General features: G+C 36.8%; 1 protein-coding gene and 1 pseudogene across 2 annotated transcripts in view; both read right to left on the reverse strand.

Moving 5' to 3' along the window:
- The window catches only part of LOC306879751 (enhancer of rudimentary homolog), a 1,222,178-nt gene that overhangs the window by 569,437 nt on the left and 634,487 nt on the right, over nt 1-18,254 (reverse strand). The gene's annotated exons all lie outside the window — the stretch shown is intronic.
- The window catches only part of LOC306880635 (lactation elevated protein 1 homolog B-like), a 28,592-nt pseudogene that overhangs the window by 1,690 nt on the left and 8,648 nt on the right, over nt 1-18,254 (reverse strand). The window contains exons 7-10 of the transcript in view: nt 13,842-13,900; nt 5,772-5,854; nt 4,622-4,692; nt 4,342-4,442 (exon numbers count right to left, since the gene is read on the reverse strand). The product of the transcript in view is annotated as a lactation elevated protein 1 homolog B-like (transcript). The remainder of the gene's footprint in view (nt 1-4,341; nt 4,443-4,621; nt 4,693-5,771; nt 5,855-13,841; nt 13,901-18,254) is intronic.

Below are 18,254 nucleotides of genomic sequence, written 5' to 3' on the forward strand. Positions count from 1 at the left end.
TCAAATAAATATAGTCTTGATGAGCATATAAGACTTCTTTCAAAAACGTTAAAAACAACTTACCAACCCCAAACTTTTGAAGAGTGTATATCATGTTTGGAAATATAATATAAACAAATATAATAACGACAAAGATTGAGAGAGAAACTTCATTGATGTCCCTGAAGCCTTGGCACATACATTTTTACCCATCCATCTCTCTCATCTCATGTGCTTATTCCCTCTTGAATTTTTGTCTCTAATCTTCTATTCCATCCTATATTCTGTATCTCCTCTGGGCAGCATGTATCTCTGTGGTAACTAAGTGGAAAGGCACATTAACACATGCTGACATGGTCCCAACTGCATTAGCCTGACCATGAAGATGAAGAAGTTGAGGACTCTTCAGACAAATCCACACATGTACATGCACACACACAAACGCACACACACACACTCTCAGTACATTGAAGTGAACAGCGCTCTCAAAAGCACTGAAGGACGCAGAGACAGTGCCTCGGCTCCATTAGAGAGCAGCATACTCATTCTTTCTTTCTTTCCTTCACAAACAAAAAAGGGAGCATCATACTGGTAAACCAAGTCCAAGGTTACATACATAAGCACACACACATACATACATGCACAAGCTGGCTTTAGACTAGGCATACACTGGGCTGCAATGGTGAATTGAAGGTGTAGAGATATGGATGGGTGGGTGGGTGGGTGTATGGATGAAGACATGGGCAATACAAAGTATCAAGAGAGTGAAATGATGGATGTGGTAGTGGTAGATGAACACGGAAAACAGTGGAAAATGCAGAGTGATACATAAGAGAGAATAAAGTAAGCTCCCTAAGAGGGTAATATATGTTGACCTTGTATACTGACCAGGGATCAGCCTTCCTTAACAGTAAGCAAAGGTTAAACTGGGATTTTGGAGGATTTTTAAAATCTGGTGACGATTCTGGAGATAATTCTAAAAGAAAGACATGATATCCTTTCCATCCCAAGAATAATAGCCTGTGTTGAAATGCGTGTGTGTTTGGGCAAGTTATATTTATTCAGCAATGATGCAATAAATTGAACAATAGTGGCAATAAATTTATATTTAGTCACTTAGCAGACGCTTTTATCCGAAGCAACTTACAAATGAGGACAATGGAAGCAATCAAAATCAACAAAAGAGCAATGATACACAAGTGCTATAACAAGTCTCAGTTAGCTTAACGCAGTACATGTAGCAAGTGTTTTTTAAATTATATAATAATAAAAAAAAAAAAAAACCAGATAGAATAGAACAAGAATAGGGCAAGCTAGTGCTAGAGGCCTTTTTTGCTTTTGTTAAATACATTAATAATGTTGCAAAAACTATTTTAAATGCTCTTTTTAAATTGTCCTTTAAATGATTTATCAAAGAATCCTGGAAAAAAAATTGGTTTTCACAAAAATATTATGGACAACATTGTTAATACTAAGAATCTTTCTTGAGCACCAAACCAGCATATTAGAATGCAGGGCTTGCAAAATGTCTAAATCCCTGGTAGCCCTTCGGGCAGGTACTCTTCAGATTTTGGAAGCCTGAAAATAATTTAACTAGCCCAAATAAAATAAAGACCATAAATGTCAATCAAAAACATTTTCAATACACAAATATCAACGAATATCAAGGAAAGAGTTTTATTTGACTATTTACAAGGTATTTGCAGAATTCTTAAAAATCTATTTAAGGCAATTTGAAAAATTATTTCTTATACCATTTAACGTATTTAAAAACTCTTCAATTTAGTTGTATCAAATTTAAGGACCCATGGGAGCAATGTTCCCTCTAATGTTTTTCTTGCTGAGCAAAACTTTTCTCTATTGGGCGGACATTTCGGTCACCTGAGCAAAAGCATTCTTTATACCAGACCTGTACAGCATGCACACAAAAAAGTGTGTAACTTTGAACTTTAATGTGCTATTTATATTCGATTTGACCCATGATGTAACTAAATGATGCACATGTTAGGTTACCTGAGAAAACATTTTTACTGTACAATACACTGCAGTTCAAAAGTGCTCATCAAGGCTGTATCTATTTGATAAATACTGAATATTATTTCACAAAATAATATTGTGAAATATTATTGCAATTTAAAATAAATGTTTTCTATTTTAATATACTTTCAAATTTAATTCATTCCTGTGAAGCAAAGCAGTATTTTCAGAGTCACATGATCCTTTAGAAGTCATTCTAATACGCTGATTTTTAATCAATGTTGGAAACAGTTGTACTGCTTTTTTATTTTTTTTTATACTGTATTTTTTGGGACCTGTGATATTTTTAAAAAATAAGAAGTTAAAAATAACAGTGTTTAGTCAAAATAAGAGATTTTGTGTTACAATATAAACTATTCAAAAGTTTGGGGTCAGAATTTTTTTTCTTCCTTTTTTAAAGATACTTTAAAGAAAGTTAAATAAACTTTATTCAGCAAGGATGTGTTAAATTGATAGAAATATTTTCTTACAATAGAAGTCTTTGCTATCAATTTTATTTTGAATAAATTGTTCTTTTAAACTTTTTAATCAAAGAAAAAAGTAACCGGTTACAAAAAAAAAAAAAATATTAAGCAGCACAACAGTTTCAACACTGATAATAAATCAGCATATTAGAATGATATCTGAAGGATCATGGGACACTGCTGGCATAATGATGCTGAAAATACAGCTTTGATCACAGGAATAAATGCTATTTATAGTATAGGTATTAAAATAGGAAACCAATATTAGAAATTGCAATAATATTTCACTATATCAATGTTTTTTTCTGTATTTGAGAAATGAATACAGCCTTGATGAGCAAGAGACTCAAAGTAAAAAACCTGATAAATAATTGACCTTGTTTTTGAGTCTATAATATAGGCCTAACATATATCAAAACAAACTATTTAAACTGATAGAATAGAATAGAAACTGAAGCAAAACTTAAGCTGAGATCTGTAATTTAAATATAAAAACCGTGAACATATGAATTATTCTATAGCTGTCTAAACATCATGATGAAGTACAGTTTGTACAATACTCTTGTGTGTGACTGTACATGTTTCAGAGTTTTGTTATCGTTCTATGATCATCCTCCGCTATTTCCAGCACTTAATCAAGCCACTCTTCTTTAATACATGAGGACGTTTTATTTCACGTCATTGCGTTTGCGTTGTCTCACGTGTTGAGCGCACCACAACCATTGAAGTATTCAGTTTCTACAGCGACTCATTTGGTGCATATCGTTCTCTTAACCGGTTCTAACTGTCGTGACATCAGCTCTATAGCGGTTTGCCCGAGCATTGCTATTCTTTCTCTTTTACTGGCGGCATTCAATCAAATGGCTTCCCAACTCATTTTTGTGCACGAGAGGCACATTATTTCTTCTCAGCTTAGAGGGAGCACTGCGTGGGAGCCCTGTATTTAAGGTAGCCCGTCGGGCAGGGCAGTGATACATTTTGGTAGCCCGACTGGAAAACACAATAGCCCCGGGACGTCGGGCTAGCGATTTTGCGAGCCCTGGAATGGTTTCTGAAGGATCATGTGACACTATAGACTGAATGTAAAGCTGAAAAAGATTTTAGCAGCCATTACTCCACAGGAATAAATGGCATAAAATATTTAACAATAGAAAAAAGTTAATATAATAAAAAATGTTTTTTTAATTAATTTTTTTAATTAAATATCCTTACTGTATTTGATCAAATAAATGCCGCCTTGGTGAGGGTAAGAGACTTCTGTCAAGTGTTTTAAAATCTTATTGAAACCCAAACTTTTAAATTGTATTCATAAAAATAAATGTAAAAATCAAGCAAGCAAATAAATAAATAAATACACAGACATACAAATAAATATACAAATATCACTTAAACGGATTGTTCACGTTCAGTTGCTGGTACCCATTGATTTCCATAGTATGGGGGAAAAATGCTATGCAAGTCAACGGGCAGCAACTGAAGGTGAACTATCCCTTTAAGCCTTTATAGTATTTCCAGGTCCAGTGGCAAAACTTTTTTGACCTGAGGGGTCCTGGGTTCAAACGTTTTAAAAGTTTTAAAAACGGGCTTTTTTTATGACTTTATTTGGAAGTGTGAGTGGCCCACATTGGAAGACGGAAATATAATGCTTAAATGCAATGAACTTGCTCCATTTATTTATTTGTTTACATAAAGCGATTACACTGATTACAATATAGGTGGAATGACAAGCTCCTAGTATTATAGTATTCCTTTTTTGAATATAAGGTGCTGTTCCTTCCCAGTTTAACCACTGCCCTCCTATATCCACATCTAAAAGGTTTGGAAAAGACACCACAAAGCAGAATTTTATGTCATTTTCTACACGCTCACACAGCTCTTGGAAGGTGCAGTCTGCAATGGTTCCACAGGTTCTGCTCAGGGTTACTTCTCTTCCTTGCACGTTCAGAACTCTTGGCCTGGTTACTATCAATGGTTAGAGGCAGACATACAGTTACTGATTGCAATAGAAAGCACTGAAACGATAAAGGTCTACACATAAAAACAGCCAACACTACAAGATTAAACCTCACACACTAAGTCATGAAACATCCACTCTTAACCTTAAAACCCCCATCTATCCAAAGGCAAATTAACTCGCTTACCATCATTTTGTCTGTACGCCAGTTCCTCAAACAGTGTATTGACAGCATTCTCTGCATCAGGCTCACTTGATCTATGGAAAGCGAGTGAAAGAGAGAGATAATTGAATATGAAATTAACCAGGTTTGAAGTGGTCACATCAAACAGTGCGTGCTGAAGGCTTGTGTTTGAATTTTCACAGTGCCTCAATAGAACAGGATGTTGGATTCAAAACGCAAACATTGAGAGAGTGTGAATAAGAGGAGCAGCAATCAGGTGTCAACAAACTCATGCATATTAACATCCTCTAAAAGAGCAGCTGTTGAGAAAAAAAGGGTTTATAATAAGTCAGAAAAAGACGCTGAGTGTATATTTATATTAATGTGCACTCATGATATGCAATTCTTTCCCTTGCCATTTATTATCAGTTTTCTCTTCTCAGGCAGTAGTTGAGACCAGAGGCAATTGAATAATTTCCTTTGTTTTTTCTTTAGAACTCACAGATTTATTACAACTGCCATATTTTTATATGAGAAACATTTATGTGTGGTAAAATAACTGTTCCATTAGGTAAAGTAAGCAAAAAATATATGTATAATAAATACACTACCTTTCAAAAGTTTAAGATCAATAAGATTTTTTTCATGTTTTTGAAAGAGACTTAGGCTCACTAAGGCTGCATGTATTTCATAAAAAAGTAAAAAGCTGAATTTTCAACAGCCATTACTACAGGTTCACACTCTAATGTGCCGATTTGGTGCTCTGGAAACATTTCTTATTACAAATATTGAGAAAAGTTGTGCTGCGTACATTTTTGTGAAAACCATGTTGTTTTGTTTTGTTTTTTTGGATGAATAGAAAAGTTTGGAACAGAATTTATTTGAAATAGAAATCTTTTGTAACAATATAAAATGTATTTACTGTCACTTTTGATTGACTCTTGATTTAATGTGCCCTTGCTGAAAGTTTTAATTTCTTCAAACACTTTTGAAAGGTAGCATATATGTATAATTTATCAGGAATAATACAAGTTATTTTTTATTATTATTATTAATATTAAAAATAGCCATAAAGGTCTAAGTACTGAACATCCAAAAAACAAACAAACAAGAAACTAAATACTTCTAAAAATTACAATTACCCCAAACTACCTTGTAGAGAGAGTTGCCTTACATGTAGTATAGTTTTCCTGCTGCTTCCATTTCTCTTTTCCGATAATCTATTCCAGTGTCAAGACTGACGGTATGACAGTGCTTCTGTACGGCAAAGGAGAAATGTGGTAAAAGAGAATAGTTACAAATAAGAAGAGAGAAAGAGACAGCGTTTCAAGAATAAGCTTAAATGACAGTAGTTCTGTTTTGCTATGCATTTTGTATTGCAATACACAGCTCACCCCTAGGGGGTGACAATGCCACATGTACTGTGGGTTAATGAAACACATTTTAGTTGCTATAACAAAATACTGTGATCCATATTATCCTGTTGTAAGCCATATAATTAAGAAATGCATTAAGTTTGACCTTTTCTAATGATTTTAAACTACTGTTAGCATCCAGGTATTCATAGTATTATTTTGCATGGTCTAAACTACACACACACACACACACACACCCCTCCAAAAGTATTGGAACAGTGAAGACAAAATTGCTCTGTTGGCTGTGGAGTCAAGACATTTACAAATATGATTAAAAGATGAATATGAGACAAAACTACAGAATGTCACATTTTATTATTGGGTGATTCAACAGATGTTTTACCAGCTAAGAAGTTCAGCACTTTTAGAGTTTCATCCCTCTATCTGATGTGAGCATAAATATTGGAACAGTTGCCTCACAGGTCTTTCTAAGTGATCAGCTGTGTCCTGTTGCATTAATTCTTCAGATATTAAAAGCAGGGAATGTGTCGTATCAGTTATATCCATTACTTCTGTATTCTGAATCTTGCATTCGATGATGACACACACAAACCAGGATGAAGACGAGGGAGCTGACTTTGAGAAAAAAGCAATTTGGATGCTAAAAGAAAAGAGGAAGTCAATTAGAGCTCTAGCAAAAACAATGGGCATGGAGAAATCAAGAGTTTGGAAACCACCAGCAACCAACAACGACCTGATCGGCTGAGAAAACAACAGTAGTTGATGACAGACAAATCATAAAAACTGTGAAAATTAATCCTAAAAGACGTGTCTGTAAAATCACCAACAACTTCCAGAAAGCTGGGGTGTTGCTCTGACAATCTACTGTCCTCAGGAGACTTTGACACAGAATTACAGATGCTACACAGCAAGATGCAAACCTCTGACCAGCACCAAAAATAGAAAGGCAAGATTAGAGTTTGCAAAAAAGCACAAAGGTGAGCCAAAAGAGTTTTGGTACTGTGTTTATGGACCGACGAGACAAAGATGAACCTTTATCTAAGTGATGGGAAAGCAAAAATGTGGAGAAAAAAAGGGAACTGCAATGATCCCAAGCATACAGCTTCATCTGTAAAGCATGGTGGAGGTGGTGTCGTGGCATGGGCATGCATGGCTGCCTCTGGAACAGGCCCTCTCAACTTTACTGATGAATTAATGTATGATGACAGTAGCAGAATGAATTTGGAAATGAATTTCTGAAAACCATCTTGCCTACCAATATTCAAGAAAATGCCACCAGATTCATTGGGAAGTGTTTCATATTGCATCAGGACAATGACCCAAAACACCCTGCCAGTTCAGTCAAGGAATTTATAAGGGCAAAGAAATGGAAAGTCTTAGATTGCCCAAGTCAATCTCCAGATTTAAATCCGATTGAACATGAATTTCACCAGCTGGAGAGGAGAGTAACGGCAGAAACTCCCCAAAACAAGCAACAATTGGAATTGGCTGCATGAAAGGCTGGGAAAAGTATTTCAAAGGATGAGACCAAGAGTCTGGTGATGTCTATGGGTCACAGACTCACTGCTGTGATTGTGTGCAAGGGATCTGCAACTAAATAATAGCTTTTAATCTTTTATATCTGCCTTATGTTCAACTGTCCCAATACTTATGCTCATGTCAATGAGTGGGATGAACTCTAAAAGTGTTGTTATTTTTATTTGGTAAAACATGTGTTGAAATGGCTAATAATAAAATGTGACATTCTGTAGTTTTGTCTCATATTCATCTTTTAATCATATTTGCAAATGTCTTGACTCCACAGACAACAGAGCAATTTTGTCTTTACCGTTACAATACTTATGGAGGGCACTGTGTGTGTGTGTGTATGTATGTATGTATGTGTGTATATATATATATATATATATATATATATATATATATATATATATATATAAAAAAACAACAAAAAAAAGTAAAATATTGAGGAATAAACTTTTTCTGATTTCACAATGGAAGTATAGAGAGTTTATAATGGCATCTTTGCACTTGTTTTTGTGATACGAAATTACTCTACTGCTAAATAGCATGTTTGAAACAAACTGATATGTAGTTAAGGGTCAAATAAAATATACATACAATATCAACACTGTTTAACATGTTAATCGCTCCCTTTTATGGAGTGACTGTTTGGAACCACAGCATATCAAACCTCTGTGACGAAGAAAAAAAAAACAAAAGGAACAAAATGCCGGTGAAATGATGACAAAAATGACAAGGAAGGGTGATTATTTTTAACAGTATGTGGATAATATGTGGTATTTAGGCGAGAGGCCTTTGCCTGAATCAGTCCTCAATGACAGCTCCAGCGAATTATGAAATCAGTGAATCTTCCGCCACCCTCCTCCTTGAACTAAAGATAATTAGCAATCACCACACAGAGCAAGAGGAGCGATCTATTCCTCTTCTTCCTGTATCTCTCGCCCCCCCCCCCCCCCCCCCCCCCACCAATTCTCCAGCGCTGTCAACTTTTCTCTCTCGAGCGCAGAGTTCCGCGTCCAAGCCAATTGGCTGAATCAGCCGTAATGACAGGCTGACAAACCACGAGCAGAAGAACACAAAAGGAAAAGTGTCACTTCATCAACCCCGCTCGACCTTGTCACCAGGCCGCCATGTAAACAGCCGCCACGACAACCACGCGCAACAGCCATCAAAGCGGATTATTCCTCTGTACACTCTATTCTGTCTATTTTTTTTTTTTCATTTTGTAAAAACTTTCCATTTCCGTTTGTATATCTTAAAGGTTGATGGGCCATCTCGCAGGAGTAATCGTGAGGAGGGAGAGGGGGAGAGAAATACAATCAGTAATGATTCCAGCGCATGGTTCTTTATAATCAGTTGAAGACACATCCTCTTGTGGATCATTGCATGATTATGGCCTTTGATGGGTTCATTAAGGACTCATAACTCCTCAAAGATCTTCATCGTCGGCCCTTCTCAACTCAGAATGCACTTTGCCACGCAAATCTGATGCATGTCCTTGGCCTTCAAAAAGACCCGCCAGACACCTCAAAATGCGCAGGATCTAACTGACTGACCTTTTAATAAATAACTAAAACCTTTTTCTATGGAATTAAAATGGCAACTAGAATGATATCATTTTAGGATTTAGTACTAGCACTTGCTGTTAGTAAGATTAATGGCTGTTGTTTGGACAGTTTCAGCCATGCTGACAACTTTTTTAACAGACTTAGACACTGAATTAGACACCCCTATTTTAACAACACATCCTCTCTCCAAAATTTGCCCATGACAAGCCAACTCAGTGTTAGAAAAGGTTGTACAAATATTATGCATCCCTCTGCAAACAAAAAATAAAATAAAACTGTCTCTTTACAGAGGCAGGTATAATTTCTGAAGACACCATTTTTAATGATCTGTCAGGTCACATGGACATATGCATGGAAAAAAATATGCAAAATAAATAAAATATATAAATAAAAAGTGGAAGAAGAATTTGGTTTAATCATGTCTGCATTATCTGACAGACCTTATAAAAAATAAAATAAACTTCCTTCGTCATCATCAATAAAATAGTTTTAGTTAATTAAAAATAAAAAATATTATATAATATAATTTTTTTTTTAATGCCCCACGTTATTACCAGATATTACAAAAAATAAACAAATGAATAAAAATACATTTGATTTAGTTATCAATTTTATAGTCAAAGTTTATTGTAGAGTTCTTATCGTTACATGTGCTTGATGCCCACAGCTTCCCTGCACAACCATTTAGAATCAAAATGAAGTCTGTCTCTCTTTCTGTCCATCTTGCTCTCTCGCTCTTTCTTTCTATCTCTTCTCCACTTCTCAAAAAAGTTGCCTTTGAGTTTTTCAAAGCAAGGGTTGCCATTGAGCTCCAACAAAAGCCAAGGATAGCTGGCGATTGGACCCTGATGAGGTCCACTACCTCATTACTGACAGCCGAAAACATTTGATGCTTTTTTCCCTCCTGTTTGGGAGGAAGAGGGGCGGATTGACAGAGGCTGGCTTAAGGAGTACGCGGTGGGAGAACTGAAAAAGAGAGGTGGCAAAGGGGGACAGGGGGGAAAGGTTGTAGTCCATTCATCTTTGTGTGTCTTACAGCCTCTGTGGGTAGTAGAAAAGAAAAGGGGGGTGGAAGCAGGGGCGGGGTAAAAAGAGAACGAGAGACAGCTTAAAACACTGCCTTTATGCTTTTGAGTCCAGGACGACTCCTCTTACATCAAAGTGTTTTTACCACTGCGGTGTGTGATTTTGTCTCTCTCTCTGTGTGTGCGTGCATGTCTTGAGTGAATGTATTGAGAGATTAGGTGACTAGTGAGTGTGTGTGTGTGTGTGTGTGAGGGAGAGAAAGAGAGAGAGCTATGGGGGTGGTTAACGACGTGAACGCACTAATTACGCCTAATTATCTATTCCCTTTACATGTAACCGGCTTTGTTAGTAACTCAGAACACTCTCAAAACATACTCAAAATGTTCTCACAACCTCTCCTTGCCCTGTCCAGGACTCTTAAAGAAACATCACCCTTGGAACATCTGTCTCGCTTTGAAAGCACAGACCCCCCAGACCTCCGCAGAGGCCACAGGCCACGGCCCTCATCCTCTCCATCACAATCACTCGCTCCTCAGTCTTTGCTAATCTGTGCCTGCTAAAAACATGACTGACCAATTTTAGTGGTGATTTGGCAAAACAACATCTTTTGAGTGACTGTTAACGAATGTCAAGGCACCTCAAATGTTGGTCTTACGGCTTATTCACACCAAAGCCAGGAGTTCTGACAGAGGAAAAACATGACTAACACAATTTTAAGTCCAAAATATTGTAGTTATGGTCAATGTTTTGATTAATTTAATAAACACTGCCATTCAGGTTTTATTATTTTCAGAGAACTTAGCAGTATAGTTTGGTAAAAAAAAAAAGTTTTGTGTTGGACGGTGTAAATAGGCTTTTAGACATCAGATCGAAAAACAACCGCAGCAAGAAAAGAGACAGCGACATTACTGACATCCACTTCTCTGTCCTTCTCTCTATGAATGGTTTATGTTGTCTCTCATAGGTCTGTCTTTATTAACTGCCTCTAATTAATTGAATCAAGGAGGAGTCAGTCTGTCTAGTCAACTATTCTTCAACTACTTTAAGATTTCCGCAAAAGTTTAGAGATTATGATAAAATGGATCTGAAAGAGAGCAAAGATTAAAAAAAATATATATATTAGAATAGGACGTTAACAAAAGGTCAGTGGAACAATAGCAGCCATCCAACATAAATTGCCTAATTTTTTCTCCATCTTCAAGTCATTCAATCATAATACACTCATCCTTACCCACCAGAGACCTTCACCATGAAAACACACACACACACACACACAAGACCAAGACAACCATAACTAAAAGGAACACGGGAACAGCAGAGAAAAGCAATTAGCCAAAATGAAGACAGTAATTTGAGCAAACATAAGGTCATCACACCTCTATGATAATGGGTCTGTTGGAGCAAAAGATTAATAAGTAAAATAAAATAAAATAAAACACTAGGAACAAAAAAAGATACCATGGAAGACAGATGCGTTTCTTAAAACTTAAAAATAAGGGGTTCTGACCTTACTTATGTATAATTAGGGCTGGCGAATCAAAATTAATGAAACCGATTGATCCCATATATAAACATTAATTCAAAGACATTACATTAGACAAAATCACTGAATAGACAATTGGCTTAAGAAAAAAATATTGCTTACATAATCTATTAAATATACATCACTGTTCAAAAGTTTGGAGTCTGGGCTTTCTTTCCCCCAAAAGAAGTCTCTTGCTCATAAAGGCTGCATTTTATTTGATTAGAAATACAGTAAAACAATTCATATTATTAGAATTTAAAATAAGTTTTTTATTTCAATATATTTTTAATATATATTTTATGTAGTGGCAATAAATTTAATCATATTATTATTATTATTATTAATGCTGAAAACATTTGTGCTGCTATATGTTTCTGAGTTTTTTCAGGATTCTTTGATGAATAGAAAATAGATTTTATTTATATGAAATAGTAATATTACAAAATATTTCTAACTTTTGATCAATTTAATGAAGCCTTGCTGAATAGATTTCTTTAAAAAAAAAAAACAACGTAGTGTATAATTAAATTTTTTTTAATATTATATCATTTTAAAATCATATTTACATGATTATTCATACTGAATTAATATGTTGAACTGACAGCGCTAATAACAATATTTTGAATAATAAACAAATATTTTTGGCAAATAAACATTACCACCCTGAAGAGAGATTAAGATATATAGAAGGAGATCAGTCAAGAGCCAGTGAGTGCATTTCAGTGAGTCTGTCACACATTATTAGGGCTGACCAAGCGTGAGAGGAGGCACTTGGGCCACCCTAGTTACCCTGAACTGGGATCCTGGGTTGCCTCAAAACCAGATGGCCTAACAAAGAAGCTCAAACGTTAGAGGTGCAACGCAGGGCGAGATGCATTCAGCACTCTTACCAGGCAAGATTAACACAGGCCAGAATAGAGGGTGACTTTAAGGACCCCAGGGATTTGAAAGAGATGGTCTGAACCAGAGTGACTGTGCTGGGCCGCTGACCATAAAAGATCCAGGGGTTAAACTGAGAAAAATCACAATCTGAATGAAGCATCTAGAAGCCTTTATTTTTAGCACATTCTAAAAAAAAGGGGGGGGGGGGTCCTTTAACTATGAGGAATACTAGGATATAATGCGGATTAGAAAGAAATTATATTGCCAGTCATCAAAGCATCCTCTTATTCTGTCGCTCTTCAAGATCACAGCGTGAAAAGAAACATGTAAAGGATGACTGGTTTGTATTGCCAATAGCGCTCCCCATACAATTGTGATGAACCAAAATTGAAAATTTGCTGAAAATTTACTGAAACATCAGGCCATCCAAGATGTGGATGAGTTTGTTTCTTCATTTGAACAGATTTGGAGAAATTTAGCATTACACCACTTGCTCACCAATGGATCCTCTGCAGTGGGTGTTGTCAGAATAAGAGTCCAATCAGCTAATAAAAACATCACAATAATATGCAAATTGTGTAACAAGTAAATTGAGACTTTTTTTAGGCATTCTGACGGGACCCACTCACTGCAGAGAATCCATTGGTGAGCAAATGATGTAATGCTAAATTTCTCCATATCTTTTCTGATGGAGAAGAAAATTCATCAACATCTTGGATGACCCGAGAGTGGGTACATTTTCAGCTAATTTTCTTTTTAGAGTGAACTATTTCTTGAACAGCATGCTCAATATTTAACTAGAGAACAAGCCAATCAACATTAAAACGCATTGAGCTCAGTGTGTTGATACCAATCAAATGTGCAAGAATGTGGCCTGCTGTAAAATGCCTGAAAATGATGGTCTGATTATTTATGATGGAAAGCTGTCGCAGGATGATGGTAATTACCCAGACAGCACACAGGATAATGCCAATACCTGCTTAAAATAATACAATTAACTTGCAAAGCAGATCAGAGCATTGTTGGCGTCCATGGCCGGGCGCACTTTGAAGTGCAAGCAGATTCACGCAATGCCGTCTCATTCCAGCCAACCCACGCCAGTCATTAAACGGCCTCCATGTCTGTCACACTCTCTCTCAGTCTGTTGCTCTCATCTCCAGGTATGATCAAAGCTGCCTTTTTTCCGTTTTGTGCGTTTTTGCAAACACATATAGGGTTGTGTATTTTTACCTGTGAATAAAATACATCAAAAGCCAGACAGAGCAGAGGAGGAAACATTAAGAGAGAAAGAGAGAGATAGAATGAAAGGATAAATAAATTAACTGAGAGAATGACTTTGTCTTTACCTTGAGTACGCCAATGAAAGGCACGAAAGCAGCCCTCTGAAGACCATTTTTGTACAGTTCTGAGAGAGAGAGAGAGAGAACGAGAGATGCTGGTTAGATTCACTCTTTAGCCTCCTCATAATGTCATTTTCCATCTATGATTGGCAAATAAAGTGTCTATTGATGAAGTGAGGGACGGGAGGGGAGGAGGGACAAAAGGGACGAGGAGAGGCAGAAATTGATTTCTGTGGGCAGCGCAGGAGAAAGGTAGTACATGAAATTCATTACATTCCCAAACAATGAGCTCAAGAGAAGAAGTCTTTTTCTTTCTGCACAGACAATAAACCTGCATCACAGTGAATGGAGACTTCAATTAGCCACACGGGCATGATAAACCACACACACACACAGATGTAAAGAGTCCATGATGAGAATATGCTTTTCTCTGTGCTGTAAAAGCTTGTTTAAAGCTACCGTGGGCAAAAAAATATAAAGGAAACAGAACTGTCATAACAGAGGCATGTTGAGCTATAAACAGTCCAGTGAGACACGTTCGGCCAGTTCTCACCCAAGAAATGAAAGCATGCTATAGGGATCTTACTATGAAAGAACAGATAGATTTAGCCTTTCCATAGGCATCTGGAGGCAATCATTCAAGTGATTCATACAGGAGCAAAGCAAACTGTGAAGAGCCTTACTTAGAGATATTTTAAGGCATATTTTCCTTAACATCCACTTATATATAATGTTAGTCTACACTGGTTTGTACCAAAACAGTAAGTCGAAGTAGAAGTGGTTTGTTTTTCTTGGCCATTTTGTCGCTATTTTATTCATTTTTATAAGGGCTATTTTTACGGAGCCCCTTAGAGCTCATGGTGGTGGAAAGATTTCGGGGTGGGAGAAAAAAAATATTTTTCAAAACTTTGCGAGAGAACGCAAAAGATTTGAAAAATATTTTTTCCTCCCACCCCAAATTTTTTTCACCCACCCCGAAATCTTTCCACCACCATGAGCTCTAAGGGGCTCCGTAATTTTTGGCCATTGTACATTCAGACTTAAATATACATGGCCCCTTTACTTTGTAACACAATGTGTAAATGTGGGCAGTCACTTAAGTGTTACTTGTTAGACATCAGAATGTAGCAAAAGTTCAAAACAAGATTATTTTGCATCTTATTTTTAAATTAAAACGTCAAATTTACCATTTACAATTGTTATTCTTAAGGTTTGTCAATAAAATTATGAACTGGAAAAATCGTGGAGTTTTTCAATATTGGCCCTGAAATCAAAACGTTTAAGCACCACTGCTTTAAGATGAATATGCAATAAGTCATTTTTATTTTCAGACATTTTAAATACCGTTTAAACATCATTAAAATATTTCTAATTAAACTATTCCTAGGTTATATCTGATGATTCTCAATCGTCTGCTGTATGTCATTAAATAATCCATATACATTTATATTATTTAAAAAAAGAGACAGATCCAGATGCTTCTGAATGCATTCTACACTCTTTCAGCAGTTTAATCATATTATCCTGGTGCATAACTAAAGGTTCATTTAAAGATTTAGTTAGTGAAGTGCACCCTCTTACACATTTGTCCATCCATTTCCCTCGCTTTACCTGAAGAAATGGTTTTGGGCGATGACAAACATCCAAGTTCAAACACGCAAGCCTTTTTAGTGGCTCTTCAGTTTAACATCTTTATATCAATAAACGAGCAATCTCTTTCGGTGCCATCTCTCTCCCTCCCATCTTTCATGTGTACCCGTGTATCCATTAGTCACTAATTAAAATGGAATAAGATGGCTATTAAGTTCTAGCATAGGCTTTGTTCTCTGTGGCTGGTTAATGTTAGGAGAGGGTTTCTTTATGTAACTGCCGCTCACCGTTTTGTACTCGGTACACAAGGCCACTTCATACAACGAGACATTAGCAGCGCTCCAAGACAGAGACAGAGAAGAGAAAGGCAGAAGGAGTGTCTTATCTCTACCCTTATCACTCTCCCTCTCCAGTTTAATGTAACATCACAGCAATTGCAAAAAACGGCGTCTGTTGAATCAACAATGAGGCAGAGGAAGAAAAGAGTGGGAACGGTGGAGAGATTAAAGACTAACAGCTCACGTTCAAGCGGGTATCAAATAAAGTTGCTTCGTTTTATGATGAGCGGCGTAGGTGAGAAATCTTTGATGGCGGCGAGGTTGAAGTTTCCACATGATTTAAAGGGATAGTTCATCCAAACCAGTCGCCCACGTCACTTTAAACCTGTATGATTTTCTTTCTTCTATGGAACACAAAAGGAGATATTTAGAAGAATGTCCAAGCTGCTTTTTTCCTTTGACAGCTTTGGTCACCATTCACTTACACTGTATGGAAAACAACAGCTTAGACATACTTCTAGATAACTGCCTTTGTGTTCCACAGAAGCAAGAAAGTCAAACAGGTGAGTAAATAATGATAATTTTCATTTTGGGGTGAATCATTCCTCAACCTACAGCAAAAGGCACATAGGAAATGGTTTACTGAAGAACTAAGGGTTTAAAGTTCAGATGGATGCAGTCGTCATTGTATTTCAGGCCTAAATAACACTCCTCAGATTAGTTTCATGTAATCCACTACAGAGAAGCAGCCAATGACAGGTGTTTGAGTGTATGCAAGAAAGGAAGAGAGCAATAAAAAGCAGAAAAGGAGTGAGAGACTTTATGCGGATTATCAATAGGCCTCAAACATCATGGCATCAAAATACAGCGATTAACCAAAGAGTGACTTAAAGGGGAGGTGAACTTTAGAAAGGAGTGAAAAAGAAGAAATAAGATCCTGACACATGAGATGGTGCAGAACTGGATTAGAACACGAGACGGACGTGTAGTTTAGGGACATGTTTTACTTTCAGGCCACACAAAAGAATGAGGAGAATGAGAAAGGTATGATGGTCTATTGTTGGGAAGTAGGTAGTGAACAATACAAGGTGAAAATGTAAAAGAGTCATGTGTGCTGTGTGGGTGACAGGTCAGTATCAGAAAACACACACTTAACCCTGGAAATTGATGCAGGAAATGAAAGGAATAAATTGCTTTTATTGTCAGATTTGTTTGTTTTTGCAAAAAGGGTTATGAATTATAAAAAACTAATTGAAATAAATATATTTACACATTTTCACCACAGTTTAAAACTTTTGGGTCGGTATGATATTTTTGAAATGTTTTGAAAGAAGTCTCTTTCAAAGGGTGCATTTATTTGACCAATATACAATAGAATGGTAATGTTATTAAATATTATTACAATTTTAAAAAACTGATTTGTATTTTTATAATGTAATTTACAGGTGCATCTCAAATTATAATGTCGTGGAAAAGTTCATTTATTTCAGTAATTCAACTCAAATTGTGAAACTCGTGTATTAAATAAATTCAATGCACACAGACTTTGGTTGTTTTAATTGTGATTATTTAGGCTCACATTTAACAAAAACCCACCAATTCACCATCTCAACCAATTAGAATACTTCATAAGACCAATATAAAAAAACATTTTTAGTGAATTGTTGGCCTTCTGGAAAGTATGTTCATTTACTGTATATGTACTCAGTACTTGGTAGGGGCTCCTTTTGCTTTAATTACTGCCTCAATTCAGCGTGGCATGGAGGTGATCAGTTTGTGGCACTGCTGTGGTGGTATGGAAGTCCAGGTTGCTTTGATAGCGACCTTCAGGTCATCTGCATTGCATCATCTGCTCTCATCTTCCTCTTGACAATACCCCATAGACTCTCTATGGGGTTCAGGTCAGGCGAGTTTGCTGGCCAGTCAAGCACAGTAACACCATGGTCATTGAACCAGCTTTTGGTACCTTTGCAGTGTGGGCAGGTGCCAAGTCCTGCTGGAAAATGAAATCAGCATCTCCATAAAGCTTGTCAGCAGGAGGCGGCATGAAGTGCTCTAAAATTTCCTGGTAGATGGCTGCGTTGACTGTGGACTTCAGAAAACACAGTGGACCAACACCAGCAGATGACATGGCAGCCCAAATCGTCACTGACTGTGGAAACTTCACACTGGACTTCAAGCAACATGGATTCTGTGCCTCTCCACTCTTCCTCCAGACTCTGGGACCTTGATTTCCAAATGAAATGCAAAATTTACTTTCATCTGAAAAGAGGACTCAGGACCACTGAGCAACAGTCCAGTTGTTTTTCTCCACAGCCCAGGTAAGATGCTTCTGACGTTGTTTCTGGTTCAGAAGTCGCTTGGTAGCCCTTTTCCTGAAGACGTCTGAGCGTGGTGACTCTTGATGCACTGACTCCAGCTTCAGTCCACTCCTTGTGAAGCTCTCCCAAGTGTTTCAATCAGCTTTGCTTGACAGTATTCTCAAGCTTGTGGTCATCCCTGTTGCTTGTGCACCTTTTCCTACCCAAATCCTTCCTTCCAGTCAACTTTG

Source organism: Barbus barbus, assembly GCF_936440315.1.
Source record: "Barbus barbus genome assembly, chromosome: 14".
Taxonomy (NCBI): Eukaryota; Metazoa; Chordata; class Actinopteri; order Cypriniformes; family Cyprinidae; genus Barbus; species Barbus barbus.